Source organism: Myxocyprinus asiaticus, chromosome 13 (genome assembly GCF_019703515.2).
Source record: "Myxocyprinus asiaticus isolate MX2 ecotype Aquarium Trade chromosome 13, UBuf_Myxa_2, whole genome shotgun sequence".
NCBI lineage: Eukaryota > Metazoa > Chordata > Actinopteri > Cypriniformes > Catostomidae > Myxocyprinus > Myxocyprinus asiaticus.
This window is the reverse complement of record NC_059356.1, coordinates 37,566,955-37,581,884: the sequence shown is the minus strand read 5'-3', so window position 1 is coordinate 37,581,884 and position 14,930 is coordinate 37,566,955. Positions and strand designations below refer to the sequence as shown.

At 40.0% G+C, this 14,930-nt stretch overlaps 1 long non-coding RNA gene across 1 annotated transcript; it reads left to right on the top strand.

The window, feature by feature from the left end:
- The first annotated feature begins 389 nt into the window (after positions 1 to 389).
- LOC127450548 (uncharacterized) lies at positions 390 to 14,556 on the top strand. The gene is made up of 3 exons (XR_007899003.1): positions 390 to 538; positions 736 to 830; positions 13,976 to 14,556. It is a non-coding gene; the product is annotated as an uncharacterized LOC127450548 (long non-coding RNA).
- Positions 14,557 to 14,930: the final 374 nt, after the last annotated feature.

Sequence of the window (14,930 nt, the reverse complement as noted above, 5' to 3'; positions counted from 1 at the left end):
AAATTCTTCAGAATTCTCCTTTATGTTTTCAATGGGAAAATAACAGCATGCAAGCTTGGAACAATATGAATTTGAGTAATTAATAGCATCATTTTATTTTTGGGTGAACTACATTAAACTTTGAGTTTCTAGCTATTACTGTGTAATTACATAATAACAACAATGTTGTAATACACTGCAAACTCCAGGTAAGTGAAAAGTGAGTTAAAAAGACTTGAGAAATATATACATAAAAAAAAATGAGAGCTTGTTGAAATGAAGACCTTGTTGAAGGACTCACGTTGTCTGTCTGCTAACTTCTTAATCCAATTTACTGTTGCGTTTGTTGCTTGGGCTCTCTGTCGTGCTGTAAGTATTTTATAATGCTGCTGTCTGACTGCAGGTACTTCATGATTAGACTACAGTGAATAAGACTGAAGGAGAAAATAAAGCAGTGAGACCGTGAGGCGAGAAGGCGTCCCAGCGGAACGAATCATGCAAGAGCAGCCGCACTTTTTCCAGCTGACCGTTTGAGTTGATTTCCACTATTCCCCTTGAGGTAAAAGGCCCATCTGACGGCAATAAGAGGTCTTAGCTGTCTGTCAGATGCCTGTCTGTAATTTGTGATTACAGCACAAGCGAGGGGGGTGGCAGAGATTAATTCAATCCAACCTGCAAATCTGATTGCTTGTATTTGCATATTAATGAGAAAATCTCCCAAATGTTTTTTTTTCCCTGTCCCTGCTTTAACTTCAGCAGGTCCCGAGGCAGAAGACGAGGTGGAAGACTGATTTTTAAAATGAGAGAAAAAAAAAACTGGTATTTACAGCACTCGTGTCTGGCGATCTGAGGTCAGTGTCTGCTTTCGCATGGATTTGCATAAATCTGCATGTGGAATGTGAGGAGATACGCTAGATGATTGCAGTTGGATTCCTTTCTTTATTTACTCCCTTTTAAGAATGAGAGAGGGTGTGAGAGAGAGGTAGAGCTCTGGGGGAGGTCGCATGGAGCCCCTCTTGAGCAGATACACATATAATTGTGTGTTCATATGGGTGTAAATAAAAGCAAAGCTGAGAGGTAAATACAGACTCTCTGTCTAATATGCCATCTGCTGTCTCTGGGAGCTTGCAGATAAATTCGGCTTCCGATGGCTGTGCGGGAATGTTGCCGGTGGTCTTCTCTCCTTTACTGTCTTATTCTCATTAGCCCTACACTCTCTTTCACTTTGTTTCTTCTTTTTTTCTCTTTTTAAAGAGTACATATGCTGCAGGTAGACCTAAGGTTCTTCAGTTTGTCTTAGGTTCAGCAAAGTTTTCTATGTGACTATATGGTTCTTTTGAGATTACAAAAACATTCTTGATGTTACATTATAGGTTTAGATCTCCATAGACCATTTCAAGAATGTAAACTAAAACAAAAGAATTAGAATGGTCTAGACGTATTTCCGGGTCCTTTCAACAAAATATTTTCACAATACTCGGTGGACGTTTTTGGAATGTTCTTGGGCAGTTTTGGCAGCTATTTTTCTATGTAAACAAGTGGCATGAAAGTGCAGCTCCTATCTACTTGAATGGGGAAAGACTGAAATCTCCAAAACAGTTGGTCAAGATTACGATAAAAGAACATATTTCAAATAAGCAATGAAATCTGACAATAAGTGCAGCTTCACTGGAGCGGTCTGGCTTCCCTGGGCTTTGACACTTGAGGGGAATGGCGGCCCGGCATTCTGGCCCATCGGCCACGACGCATGCTCCAACTCGCGCCGAGCTTCTGGGGTGCGGGTCAGGCGACGCATCTAACTCGCACCGGACCCTCCCCGCTCCATTGCTGGACCTGTAAAGATGCAACAGGTAGAGACCGGTCTCCCAAGGAGAGGCACGCTCGGTATTTAAAGGCAGCGGTGACGAGGCTTTTCATTGGGATCACATGAAGCGGGGCAATGATGATCCATGGGAAGGATCCATTACAACTGGTATAATAAATTGTTTCTTTACCTCAGATTACACTATAAACGCAGTTATACCGTCTTGTATAGCTAATGCGCATGTGTGTTCTCGAGTTGATTGACAGGCGATTTCTGTATCAAAAAGGTGATTGGCTATTTTACCTGTAAGGAGGGACTTTCTTTAACTGTTGACTGTTGGCTGCCATTGGCTGCCATTGGGTGTTCCAATTTCTCCCATTCATATTAATAGAAGTGGCCCATCTCTGCTAAATAGTCTCTGTTTTGACAAGCAGGAAATGTTCATGGAACAATGACATCACTTGACGTCACCAACGAACAGTCCTTGAAATGGTCTATATTAGTTTTTTGTATCATCAGTTAGCTGAAGTTATTTAGCTGAAAATTAAGCCCAGCGAGTTCTCCTCAGTATAGTTTTCTGAAGAACTATTGAAAAGAAATTGAAAGGTTTGTATTATGTGGTGCCATCAGTATTGTCATTGTGTCAATAAAGAATCTTTATTTTTAAGGGTATAGATGAAGTTACTATTTACAAACAAGTGCTCAGCAGCAGCACTTCAGGGTTCTTTTGGCGCCCCAGAAAAGTTTTGAAGGGATATTTCACCTAAAAAAATGAACATTCTCTCATCATTTACTCACCCTCGTGCCATCCCAGATGTGTATGGCTTTACTTCTTCTGCAGAACACAAATTAAGATTTTTAGAAGAATATTTCGGTCCATACAATGCAAGTGAATGGGTGCCAAAATTTTGAGGCTCCAAAAAGCACATAAAGGAATCATAAAAGTAATCCATATGGCTCTAGTGTTTTAATCCATATCTTCATAAGTGATATGATAGGTGTGGGTGAGAAACAGATCAATATTTAAGTCCTTTTTTGCTAGAAACTCTTCTCCCAGCCCAGTATGGGCGATATGAACGAAGACTAAAATAACCAAAAACACAAGAAGAAGAGTGTGAAAGTGATCTTTTTCTCACCCACACCTATCACATAGCTTCTGAAGACATTGATTTAACCACTGAAGTCTTATGGAGTACTTTAATGCTGCCTTCTGTGATTTTTTTGAGCTTTAACATTTTGGCACCCATTCACTTGCATTGTTTGGATTAAAAGAGCTGAGTAATTATTCTAAACATCTTCACTTGAGTTCAGCAGATGAAAGACATACACATCTGGGATGGCATAAGGGAGGTTAAATGATGAGAGAATTTAAATTTTTGGGTGAACTATCCCTTTGAGTAACTTGTTCAATTTAAATCAACTGTTTGCTTATTGAATAAGCTTTTTAAAAAAGGTATTATGTACATTAGCAATTTAAGCAACATTCATATTGCATGTCTGATGGTAGTTTTCATTTTTATATGCTACATTTCCCAGGCTTTAGAAGTGTGTTAAATGTGTGAGGATGTGTGTTCATCAGCCTTATACATGTACGACTAAATCACACAGGCCTGTTGAATCAAGTTATCAAGCGGACGTGTGAGCGGCGAGCTCTGTGCACTTTTCTATTTTTAATTACTGTTTGTATCATAAACTGGTGAGATTTGATACACCCTGATTCTTAACTGTTCTAGGAAGACAATATGTCAGAGTATTCAAAATCCTTGGGCTCTGGAGATATTAAAAGACATTTACGTACTCAAGCTGATTCCCCTCAGCGGCAGGCCGAAAGCCCCAGACTCAATTCGGACAGTGAACTGAAAGAAATCTGGTGAGAATTGATGAATGTGTCGGCAGAAGATTGTTTCTGACGAAGATCATTGCAGACTTGGAGGATCTTGCTGTAATACAGCGATTGATCACTTCCGTGGAGACGAAATTCTCTGAGTTGGTTATAAGATTGTTGGACGTCGAGAGACGGATCGATTTTCTGGAGTCATTGGAGAGGGAATTAGCTGCTAACCCGCTAGCGACCAAGATAGATTTGGAATGTGTTTGGGAAAAACTGGAGGATTTGGAGAATCGTAATCGAAGAAACAATGTCCGAATTGTTGGAATTCCTGAGCATGAGGAAGGCCGAGATATGGTAAAATTACTAGACGAGCTCTTCCCGAGTCTGCTCGACATAACAGGCCATAAGCTGGAAATCGAGCAAGCTCACAGAGTTCCGGCACAGAGCCTCAGACGGGCCCAATTCTGGCCAAATTTCTGAGAACATTCAATAAAGATCTTGTGTTACGCGAGGCGAGGAGTAAAGGAAATCTTTCTTGGAAGAACCACAGCATTTTCTTGTTCCCAGACTTGGCAAATTCGACAAGAGAGAAACGTGATCAATTCAGGGAATGCAAGAATCTCTTACATTATCGGAAGATCGCTTTTGCACTGATGTTCCTGGCCAAACTGAGAATAGATACTAAGGATGGCCATAGAGAATTTACATGCCCACAGCATGCATTGTCCTACATAAAAACATTGGAATGATTGGGTCTAGTGGACCTGTCTCACTGAACATACACTTAATATTTTCGTTTCACATTGTGCTGGTTCCGCCTAGCGGCTGGAGTTTGTTTTATGTAATATAATTTCTTCGGGACAGCCTGTTGATGAATCCGCTCGTTTTGGGTGCTTATGCCTCCTGTTGGCTGGAGTTGGTTCTGTGCAATACTTCTTGCAGGACATTGGAGTGAGTTTGACTGCCTGAAGAACTGAACGCCCCGGGTTTTTTTTTTTTTTTTGTGCTGGTTCCGCTAGAGGCTGGAGCTTGTTTTGTGGAGGCACACACCTTTTAGGTGGATGAATCTAAATGTTTTTATTTATTTTTTAACTATGTTTATTCTGCTTATGGGCTGGAGTTTGTTTTATAGATTATCTTCTGTTTTGAATTATGTCATACAAATTTTTTTATAGAAGCACCGGACTTGAGCAATCCGACAGCAAAATTTAGCGGGGACACTCGTAGGCGTACATGGACTGTTTGAGTTTAGAGGGATGGACGCCGGTTGACGCTGTCGTGCGTGGGGTTAATGTGCACATTTTTCTTTTTTCTGTTTGTTTTGTTCTGGGGAAAGTTCGGGGGTTGATTGTTGCACCAATGTGGAATGTGGTCTTTATAATTTTATTTTTGACACACAATAACATTTTTCTAATATGTCAAAATGTCAAATGTTAATATGAGTGGATTGTCTCTCTCCATGTGGAATGTGAATGAGTTGGGGCACCCCATAAAAAGAAGGAAAGTTATTTCTCAAACATAAGAAATATGATATAGTGTTTCTTCAAGAAACACATCTTTCCCCGCAGGAAGCTGAAAAATTTGGGAAGATATGGGGTGGACATGTTTTCTTTAGTGCTGGCTCAAGTAAGAGCAGGGGAGTCATTACATTGATATGTAAGCATCAACAATTCAAATGTCTCAAACAGATTAAAGATAAATTAGGAAGAGTCATTATTGTTTTAGTAGAAATTCAGGGGCAAAGTCTGATTTTGGCTAATATTTACGCACCTAATGCTGATGACCAGGGCTTTTTTAAAGATCTTAAATGGATGTTGTAAGCCGCTGGCACCCCTCATGATATAATACTGGGAGGAGACTTTAATCTATTGATGGACTCAGTCCTTGATCGTAGTGAAGCAAAAGTTTGCATGCCCCCTAGAGCAACACTGAATTCCAACAAATGTTAAAGGCTGAAATCAGTGTTTATATGGAGACTAACTGGTCCTCAGTATCCTCTGTGGGCGTGGCTTGGGAGGCACTTAAAGCAGTTCTTAGGGGTCGGATCATACAGTATGCCTCATTCACCAAAAAGCATGAGAACTCGTGGAGTTGGAAGGGAATATTAAAAGTGCCGAGGCAGAGCTGAAGCGCTGAATGTCATCTGATAGCCTCAGAGAATGGACCCGATTGAAACAGATATAATACTATTTTGTCACAAAAGGTGGAGTTTTGGCTATTCAGGGCAAGACAGTCATACTTTGAGTCAGGGGATAAAGCAGGGAAGCTTTTGGCTAGATACATAAAGCAGAGAGAGTCTTTTTCTACCATTCCCTCAGTGAAATCTGCTGGTGATAAAATTGATATTAATAATGCTTTTGAAGAATTCTATCTTGATCTTTACAGTTCCACATCTTCGTCTACCGATGAAGATATTAGAAACTTTGTGGAACCATTAGAATTCCCTAAACTGACGACTGAGCAAAAAAAATTCTCTTGATTCTGAGATAACCTTGAAGGAGCTCGGTGAGGTAATTAAGGCCTTGCCTACAAGTAAGGCTCCGGGGCCTTTTGCCGCTGAAATTTTTAGATCTTATGCTACAGAACTGGCGCCACTTTTGTTAGAAGTTTATACGGAATCATTAAAGAATGGAAAGCTTCGCCAACCGTGACACAAACCCGGATCAGTCTGATTCGTATAAAGGACAAAGATCCAATCAAGTGTAAGAGTTACTGTCCAATTTCCCTGATCTAACTAGCTGTAAAAATATTGTCAAAAATTCTGGCTAACCGATTAAATAAAGTTATGACATCTCTTATACATATAGATCAGGTGGGCTTTATTCGGGGCCGCAGACGTTTCATCAATATCATGTGGTCAGTGGCGAATGATCAGACTCCAGTCACTGCCATCACACTTGACGCTGAAAAGGCATTTGAAATGGTAGAATGGGATTATCTTTTTAATATTTTTGAAATATACGGGTTCGGGAATACTTTTATTGGATGGATCAAGTTACTTTATAGACACCCAGTAGCGACTTTACAAACAAATGGATTAATTTCAGATTATTTTACTCTGGATAGGGGCACCCAGCAAGGTTGCCCTCTTTCTCCATTATTGTTCAGTCTTGCCCTGGAACCATTAGCAGCTGCGATAATAAAGGATGATAATTTTCCAGGGGTGGTGGTGGAAGGTGTGGTGCATAAGCTTTTGCTTTACGCAGATTATATTTTATTAATCGTCTCCGACCCTACTAGATCTATGCCTTGCCTCCACAGAATTATTAATTCCATTTCTAATTTCTTGGGATACAGAGTAAATTAGTCTAAATCCGAAGCTTTGGCTCTGACAGCGTACTGCCCAGTAACGGCTTTCCAGCCAGCGCCTTCCAGTGGCCCAAGCAGGGCATGAAGTATTTGGCCATTTTATTCCCAGCAAATTTGTCTGATTTAGTTAGAGATTTTTGACACCTTAATAAAAAGTTTTTTGAGTGATGTGGGCAGGTGGGCTTTTATCTATGATTGGGAAGGTTAGTGTTATCAAAATGAATTGTATTCCAAAATTTAACTACCTGTTACAATCTCTCCCTATAGATGTCCCCCTCTTTTACTTCAAGCAATTTGATAGCATAGCAAAGCCCTTCATTTGGAATGGTAAGCATCCTAGATTTAATTTTAATAAGTTACATAGACCGATTGACAAATGTGGGCTAGGCCTACCCAAGATTTTGTTTTATTATTATGCATTCTGTCTCAGACATTTGGCTAACTGGTCGCTTCCACCTGAGAGAGCCCCTCCCTGGTTTTGTATTGAACAGGAGGTTCTTGCCCCTATTTTGCCATTGCAAAGCCTTTCTATCAAACTAATCGGAAAAGTTAAATTACACCCTGTTATCTCGCATTTGCACTTAGTATGGACAAAAGTGTCCAGAGTGTTTAATTCGGACATTTATTTAAATGTTGCCTCAAGCATATGTCTGAACCCAATATTATGTATTAATAAGTCCCCTTTCTGCTGGTCAGAGTGGATTGTGAGGGGGGTTAATACACTCGGTGACCTATTTGAGAGTGGAGTGTTGAGATCTTTTGAAAATTTGGTTCAACATTTTGGGATTCCCAGATCTCAGTTCTATAGATATTTACAGCTGCACCACCTGCTCTGTATTATTTTTGGGAGTGACACACACCCCCCTAAAGAGGCAAGTACTCTAGGAAAGGTGATTATGGCTTTCAGAAAAGGTCATGAGGCATCAACATATTACTCCCTGCTAATTCAGAGTCTGGGGGACGGAGCTTCAATTTCTCTCAAGAGATTATGGGAGAAAGATTTAAATTTGGTATTAGAGGAGGGAGTGTGGGTTAGGATTCTAAAAAATGTCAAGTCTGCATCTACAGATGCAAGGGTGTGCCTTATGCAATTTAAGATTTTACATAGATTCTATTGGACCCCCTCTAAATTGTATAGGCTTGGTCTTAAAGACACACCCACCTGCTGGCGATGCCAGTCAGAAGATGGAGACACAACCCATGCTTTTTGGGTGTGTGTTAAGATCCAGGAATTTTGGTTGAAAGTTCAGAGTATTTTGTGTGACGTTTTAGGCACTCAAATTTCACTCTGCCCCAGACTCTGTATTTTGGGCGATGGGGCGGTCATACATTTTGTGGATAAACACATAATAACTTGGGTTCTGACCAGCGTTATGGTTGGCAGGCAAATTATTTTAAGGGGATGGAATTCGGATAGGGCGCCCTCATTTCTGGAGTGGTGTGTGGAGATGGGGAGAGTGGCTGCTTTTGAAGGGATGTCAAGCAGAAGGCTGGGGGTTCAGAATTTGTTTGACACGAACTGGGGCAATTACTTGGTGTTTTTGGGGGACTCTCGGGGAGGGGTTGGGGAGAGAGATGTTTAGTTTAAATTATATATGATTATTATGTTTTTTTTTGTGTGTGTGGGTGTATCTATCTGTGACCACATGGGTGTTCGTTGGGGGTTAGGGTGGGTTTGGTGATTGGGGATGAGGGGTATTGCGGTTATTGGGGTTATTTTGTTATATGTTTATGAATCAATAAAAATGTTAACTGAAAAAAAAATGGTTTTGTTAATAGTTCAGAAAGTTATTTCTTCCCTATAAACCATAGATATCCCTTTCTATTAATGTTTACTATCATAAACAAACATTTGATCATGCTTAACAGATTATTAAAATCGCCCACATCCACCACTGAATGTTTCTGCTCAAACACCCCAGAGCAATGGTTGCCTGCTGTGTGACATCACAGTAATTTCATCAATTGTGCCAATACTTGTCTGATTTCTTACTCTACTCCAGTTGTAAGAAACTGTGTTTATTGAAAATTTGTTCAGTTGTATGTTCCACATTCTCAGGTCATGTGGGACTGGCAGGTGATTTTATGTCAATACACACTCAAAAGTCTTGCGGCACTTTTCCGACTGAGTCCTGTCATCCCGTATTAGCTTCTGGTGTGTGTTATGACTTTAAACAGCTGCGTCTTATGGGCCGTTGCCTTGTGGCTGAGCTCGGTTGCCACGCTGTTTTACGAGAACCAATGTCAGGCCGTTAAGCGGGCGCGCTCTTTTGTAAAGGTTGTCTGCCTCTTAAATGCTGTCGACTTTATTGATGTGTCTCTCTCTCTCTCCTCCTCCTCTTCACACAAAAATATGCTGGATGGCCCTGGTTTAAATTCAATTCTTCAACAAGCTGTTTATTAAGGAGCGAGGGAAGGCTGAAAGTGGAGACTGAGGCGGGGTGAGATGATAAAGCAAATGAATGTCCTCCTTTCAACGCTAAACACACACACAAACATAGCGATGCTGTTTAGTGAGCTTGGGGAGAGAGTCAGTGGTTGTAAACAGGGCTAGCAGCGTGAGTGGGAACACAAATCACTGTGTATGACTGCCGATTTGCTCGGGCCAAACACGCTGCCGAGGACACAGAGTGAAACAGGCTGTCAATCTTCCCTGCTAGGCGGTGAATTAGAGTAGTGCCCTATCCACTGCTTAACCTTGTGCTGTTGAGCTTATCAGGGAGAAATGTCTTTACGGCAAGACAAATAACACATCACCGAACACTGAACATAATGTATCATATCTATTATGCAAACACCAACATGCCAATGCTGGAATGGCCTATTACTTTAATTCTCACACTGATATAAAGTGTGAGAACCACACTTTATTTCAGTGGTTCTCATGTGGTTTTGTTTGAGGAGCCAGATTTTACATTGGACATTAAGTGATGACCCAACACAGTAGTACAAGAGTAATTAAAATTAAATATTGAAATGTATGAATTTTGCACAAAACACGTGACATTGGGACATGCCCTGATCCTTGAAAACTATCAACAAAACTATGCCAAATCAAATCACTTTTATTGTCACACAACAATATACACAAGTGCAATAGTGGGTGAAAGTCTTGGGTGCAGTTCCGAGCAACATAGCAGTCATGACAATGATGAGACATATACCAATCTACAATAAACATCAGATTTACACAACACAATTTACATATCTAATATACACATAATTACACACAGCACAATACACAAATAATAATATACAATGTACAGTATACAATACACACAATATAGAATACACATTATACAATAAAAATAGAATATAAATATAGTATATATAAAATACACAGTAGGTTATATTGTACTGTATTGACATTCAGGCTGTCGGTTGATAGTCAGTTGTCAGTGTGTTGTTAAGAGAGAATATAATTTATGACAGTCCAGTGGGAGATAATACAATTAATAAAGTGCAGTGCTGATGTTTATTGATCATGAGAGACCAAGAGTTCAAAAGTCTGATTGCTTGGGGGAAGAAGCTGTCATGAAGTCGGCTGGTGCGGGTCCTGATGCTGCGATAACGCCTGCCTGATGGTAGCAGTGAGAGCAGCCCATGGTGGCTGGAGTCTCTGATGATCCGCCGAGCTTTTTTCACACACCGCCTGGTATATATGTCCTGGAGAGAGGGAAGCTCACCTCAGATGATGTGTCTGGCAGTTCGCACCACCCTTTGCAGGGCTTTGCGGTTGTGGGCGGTGCTACTGCCATACCAGGTGGTGATGCAGCCAGTCAGGATGCTCTCTAGAGTGCTGGTGTAGAACCTTGGGAGGATGTGGCGGTTCATTTCAAACTTCCTCAGCCGTCTCAGGAAGAAGAGGCGCTGATGAGCCTTCTTCACAACGGCCTCAGTGTGGACAGACCATGTGAGTTCCTCAGTGATGTGGACACCGAGGAACTTGAAGCTGCTGACTCTCTCCACTGGTTCTGCATTGATGGTGATGTGACTGTGTTCTCTGTCTTTTCTCCTGAAGTCCACCACAAGCTCCTTTGTCTTGCTGACACTGAGGGAGAGGTTGTGTTCCTGACACCAGCATGTAAGAGTGTGTACCTCCTCTCTGTAGGCTGTTTCATCATTGTCAGTGATCAGACATACCACCGTCGTATCATCAGCAAACTTAATGATAGCATTGGAGCTGTGTGTTGCCACACAGTCATGTGTGTACAGGGAATACAGGAGTGGGCTGAGAACACAACCCTGTGGGGCTCCAGTGTTAAGGGTCAGTGATGAGGAGATGTTGCTGCCCATTCTAACCACCTGGCGTCTGCTTGACAGGAAGTCCAGGATCCAGCTGCGCAGCGAGCTGTTTAAGCACAGAGCCCGGAGTTTCACATCAAGCACTATGGTGTTGAATGCTGAGCTGTAGTCTACAAACAGCATTCTCACATAAGTGTTCCTTTTTTCCAGGTGGGAGAGAGCAGTGTGTAGTGTAGATGCAATGCTATCATCAGTGGAGCGGTTTTTGCGGTAAGCAAACTGCAATGGGTCTAGTGAGGGAGGCAGCACAGAGCAGATGTAATCTCTGATTAGTCTCTCAAAGCATTTGCTGATGATGGGGGTCAGAGCAACAGGACGCCAGTCATTTAAGCAAGTGATTTTGGAATGCTTTGGTACAGGCACAATGGTGGATGTTTTAAAGCATGTGGGGACCACAGACAAGGAGAGGGAAAGGTTGAAAATGTCCGTAAAAACACCAGTTGGTTCACGTATGATCTGATGACGTGGCCTGGAATGCTGTCTGGACCCACGGCTTTATGGATATTCACCCGTCAGAAGGATCGGGTTATATCCACTACAGAGACTGAGAGTGAACTAACCTCTGTAGCTTCGGCCGCGAGAGCGGTGTTATTTCCCTCAAAACGAGCATAAAAAGTATTAAGCTCATCCAGGAGAGAGGCAGCGGTATTCAAGGCAGAGTTTTTATTCCCTTAAAATTCCGTGATGATATTAATTCCCTGCCACATGCTTCTAGAGTTGGTGGTGTTAAACTATCTTGTCCCTGTACTGGCGTTTGGCTGCTCTGATAGTTTTGCGGAGTACATAACTGGTTTGTTTATGCTCCTCTGCGTTCCCGGTATTAAAAGCGGAGGTCAGTGAATCAAGTGCCGTGCAAACATCACTATTTATCCATGGCTTCTGGTTGGGGTAGATCCGTATTGTTTTGGTCGGAACAACATCCTCTATGCACTATCTGATGAAACACGTTACGCTATCAGCGTAAATCTCGATGTCGTCATCAGAGGCGGACCGGAACATCTCCCAGTCCACATGATCAAAACAGTCTTGTAGCGTAGAATCTGATTGGTCCGACCAGCACTGGATCGTTCTAAGGGTGGGTGCTTCCTGTTTCAGTTTCTGCCTGTAAGCGGGCAGAAGCAGAATGGAAGAGTGGTCTGATTTGCCAAATGGTGGGCAGGGGAGGGATTTGTAGCCATCCCAGAGGGGAGAGTAGCAATGGCCAAAAACCCGGTCCCCTCGTGTGTTGAAACTGATGTGTTGGTGGTATTTTGGTGCATTTGTAAGGTAAAAGAAATAATGATTAAATACACATCCAGGTGCGTATTACTGCAAATCGTCTGGTTTTACACAAAGATGTGGAGGCCATGCCTGCAAACTGTGGACAAACCAAATACTAAGAAAATGTAAAAATTCATTTTTTAGTTTAATTTTTGACTCAGTTGTTTTGCTAGTAATATAATTTGTATTGAAAAATGTTTCTATTCATTTAGAAAAGATGCATAATAGATACATTTTCACTTGTGGTTTCAGACTTTTAGACTCCACTGTATATAACAACATCATGGATTATCATATTACACCAACATCAACATTTTAATCACTTCACATATTTGATAAGCCTATAATGCAAAAAACAAACCTGGCACTAAAACACAAAGGCGGCTATAGGCTGTTTGGATGTTGACGGTTGTGTGTTTGTTTGTCATTTTCTCACTTGCTGCCAATTTAAGCAGATTTCTGTTTTGAGGGGGGATGAGTTTATTCAGATAAAAAACTAAAACAAAATAAAAAAACAACAAGAACAGAACAAGAGATGAAACCCCTGAGTTGTTAATAACTGCTAATATAATGACAACAGCAGGAGGGACAGGCAGCTTTAGTGACTAATCGTATACTGGGACTGGTAATAAAACAGAACTCCTATATTCCAAATAACTGGCATTAGTAATATTATCGTTTATGAGTAAACATGTTGGAATTATAGAAGAAAAGGATTTCCTCTTATCTATCCTTGTCTCTATGTTTTTCATTCGTCAACACCAAGCCAGTATATGTAATGCATTATGCATTAAGGCTTTTCTAACTGCAGCCTAACTGTAGGCTGTGACAGGTGTCAAGCAAAGTAGCAACTTGGCACTTTAATACAGAATGTGTAGTCACAGGTGGGTGTTTATCTTGATTTTTACAATGGCTTCAAATGTGGCTCATCCAATTAGAATTTAATCTGAATATTCTCTTTTTTATTATTATTATTTTAATGCATTATACTGTATATGCTACCATTCAAAAGTTTTAAAACACTGAGACTGTTGTTGTTCTTGAAAAAAAATATATATATATCTTTTTGACCATGTTAAAAATAAAAAAAATGACTTGCAAGTGCACTCAATACGTCAGCAGCTGGAAAAGTCGACATTTTTATTTGTATAGCGCTTTTCACAACACACATCATTTCAAAGCAGCTTTACAGAAAATCATGCTTTAGCAAAAAGTGAAGCAGCAATATCTATAAAGTCTTAGAGTAATCATTGTGCAGTTTTAGGAGTGGGAATATTACCAAAATCCTATATCACAATAACGATATATTTCACGATATTGATACATTTTTCTGAAAAATCAATAAAATTGTATTATATATTAAGCCATGTCACAATGTGTAATTTTGAGTAATCCAGTCAATTAATTAAATACTTTATAAATGAAAACTTCTTTATCTTATATAATTTTCATTTAATTATAATGAAAATTATATTCCCTCCCTCCAGGAAATATATACAAGGCGGTGTGTGAAAAAAGCTCGGAGGATCATCAGAGACTCCAGCCACCCGAGCCATGGGCTGTTCTCACTGCTACCATCAGGTAGGCGGTATCGCAGCATCAGGACCCGCACCAGCTGACTTCATGATAGCTTCTTCCCCCAAGCAATCAGACTTCTGAACTCTTGATCTCCCACGATCAAATACATCAGCACTGCACTTTATTACCCTTACTCTTATATCTCACACCGGACTGTCATAAATTATATTATTATTATATTATATTCTCTCTTAACAACTGACTATCAACCGACAGCTGAATGTCAATACAGTACAATACTGTACATTCTATATATACTATATATACTTTTTTATATATTTTTATTTTTTATTTTTATTGAATAATGTGTATCTATATAGTGCGTATTGTATACTGTACAGTGTATGTTATTATTTGTATATTGTTGAGTGTAATTATGTGTATATCAGATGTTTAAATTGTGTTGTGTTAATTTGATGTTATTGTAAATTGGTACCGTCTCATCACTGTCACGACTGCTATGTTGATCGGAACTGCACCCAAGAATTTCACACACCATTGCACTTGTGTATATGGCTGTGTGACAATAAAGTGATTTGATTTGATTTGATTTTTCTCTTTATTTTGAACAAAGTAAAAAAGAAAAAGAAAAAAAGTCTGATGATGTGCACCAGTTTTCTTCTTTTTCTTTTTATTATTATATTATTATTATTATTATTATTATTATTATTGTTGTTGTTTTTGTTATTATTATGATTATTGTTATAACTTTCCTCAAGAAACTTAACATCTTCTCAAATCAATGCAAAAAGTAAAATAGCATAAATAAATAAAATTCCATAAATAAAACACTTAATTAGGCTCTTTGTGGTTTTAGTAATCTTTAGTAATCAAGGAAAACATGGCTGGTTTGTTTCCTGATAT